Here is a 2201-nt window from a genome sequence, read left to right on the forward strand (position 1 = left end):
TCTGTGCAGGGGATAACTCCGGTTCTGTGCGGGGGATAACTCTGGAGTTGCTGGAGCTGACTGTCCAGTCCTTAACATTCTCTACACAACACAGTGAAGAAAACGTGTGTTCAGTGTGAGGCTTCATCAAGTTCAATGCAAGACAGAAAGATACCGCAGATCATTCCTGCCGATGCCAAAGAAAGGAGGGCCATTATAAAATATGTCACCATGTGTGAAATAGGAAAACGTGTAAAAAAGAAGAAAAAAAAATATTATAAAATAAAATGAAAACGAAAAATACTTCATTCATCACAAAGCAAAATTACTGTTTTTTTCTTTTTTCTTCTACATTTAAAAAAATAAAAGTAACCAAAAAATTTAAAGACATAAATCTGGATTGTTTCTTTTTTAGTACATTTGAATTAATTAATTAATTTCTATTAATTTACATTTCATTACCAGTTTTTGGTGCCTTAATCTCTGAATCTCTTTTATCAGTACTGTATCACTTTTTTGCCATTTTAGCTAGTTTAGCTTTGCTGCTGTATTAGCTGTTGTTAATGTACATGTGGCCGGGTGTAGAATAAAGGGCCAGACACAAGCAGCTCCAAAATAATGTGGGTCTTTATTTCCCGACTGTCCCCTATAGGAGAGCAGCATTAATTTTGGTTAAATTTGGCATTCTCAAAATTATATGTTAACAGGGGTTTTTGAAACATTCAAATAGTATATTCAAAACAAAAAGTATATCTTCAATCTTCTCTCTTTTGTCAGGATACAAAACAATGGCTTTAGTGTCTGTAAACTTCAACCACAACTAGATCAGGACGAGTCTCTGACTTATTCAAGGCTTCTTTCAGAACTACCATTGTGGTTTACAGTACGACTCGATCTACAAGACAACCTATGACAAGACAACCTACAACAAGACAACCTACAACAAGACAACAGCAGTGGACTTATCCTACAACAGAACACAGAATAAGAACCACTGAATATGTATTCAAATTACATTTGTACAATAATATATTGCTTTGAAAATACAATACATTTTGTTTACTATATTAGTGAACTTGAACTCACATTAAAATGGTGGACAGCTTATCCAAACTGGCGCAGACACACACAAAGAACCCTGGACAGTGCTATCTCCCCTCTGAACAAACCAACATGCACATTGGTAGATAAAACAAACTCCGTCTGACATAAGTACAGATGAAATATCATTTTTGTTAAGCACTCACGCCGTCACGTAGCTCTGTATTCCCCTACAATGGCGGTGGGTGGTTGGCAATGTCACGTTTCTCACAAACTCTGGTGAATCTACATCAATCTTCGTCTCTACAAAATTTATCGAACATGAATCTTAGATTGTTAGGCTAATAAAGCATTGTCTACTAACATCACAGATTATTTTAGTGTCCTATAACAATTTAAACAGTATTTTCCACTGGTACGCACCGTTATTATCAGTCTTGGATCAGGACCATCGGGTTGTCGCACAGCGATGATGTCACACATGGGACTTAATGCGCATTATTACTACAAAATACGACAGTGCCACTCGCTGGTCACTCATAGAACAACACTCTGATGCAAAAAGGATATTTATAACCAGTTCATTTAAAAAAAGAGTAGTATTATTACTTGACCCGGCTACATACATGTTGCTTTTCCAGTCCATCCACTGACAGCATTGTTTTCTGCTGTACACAATACCAAGTTCTTACTTGAGGAGTGAAGAATTCAGCTATCAGGGATTTGCCTCTCATCTGGGGTCAGTCTGTTCAGTGATAGAAGCAGGGAAGTGCAGATGTGGTTGCTGGGTTGAACCCAGTAGCAGCTAAATGTATTTGACTCACTCAGTTTGTGTCCGAATGTCCACCCTACTCCCTAACCCCCCGTTCACTACATAGGGCTGCACTACATAACACACTACATAGTGACTCATTCTCTTGGCAATTTGGACACGAAGCTGCCTATTTTTTCGTCTCTGCAAACCACAGCGCCGTCACCATGGCAACCACAACCCGCGTCAAGATGTCATTTCAAATCCAATCCAAAGTTGTGTGTAAATATTTTTTTTTATTATTCCTTATGTTATATTTTATTCTTTGTTTGTTTGCTTATAGGTAATTTCGCGCACAGCTAAATTTTTTCACCTCCTTGCGCCATGTTGATCTTCTGCCCGCAATGCATTGTGGTCTATATTGACCCAT

The 2201-nt window shown here is 37.8% G+C and overlaps 1 long non-coding RNA gene across 1 annotated transcript; it reads right to left on the reverse strand.

Moving 5' to 3' along the window:
- Positions 1-822: 822 nt before the first annotated feature.
- On the reverse strand, positions 823-1357 carry LOC121650525. The gene is made up of 3 exons (XR_006012293.1): positions 1227-1357; positions 1066-1138; positions 823-946 (listed from the first exon to the last, which is right to left on the reverse strand). It is a non-coding gene; the product is annotated as an uncharacterized LOC121650525 (long non-coding RNA).
- Positions 1358-2201: the final 844 nt, after the last annotated feature.

This window comes from Melanotaenia boesemani, chromosome 12 (genome assembly GCF_017639745.1).
Source record: "Melanotaenia boesemani isolate fMelBoe1 chromosome 12, fMelBoe1.pri, whole genome shotgun sequence".
Classification (NCBI taxonomy): Eukaryota; Metazoa; Chordata; class Actinopteri; order Atheriniformes; family Melanotaeniidae; genus Melanotaenia; species Melanotaenia boesemani.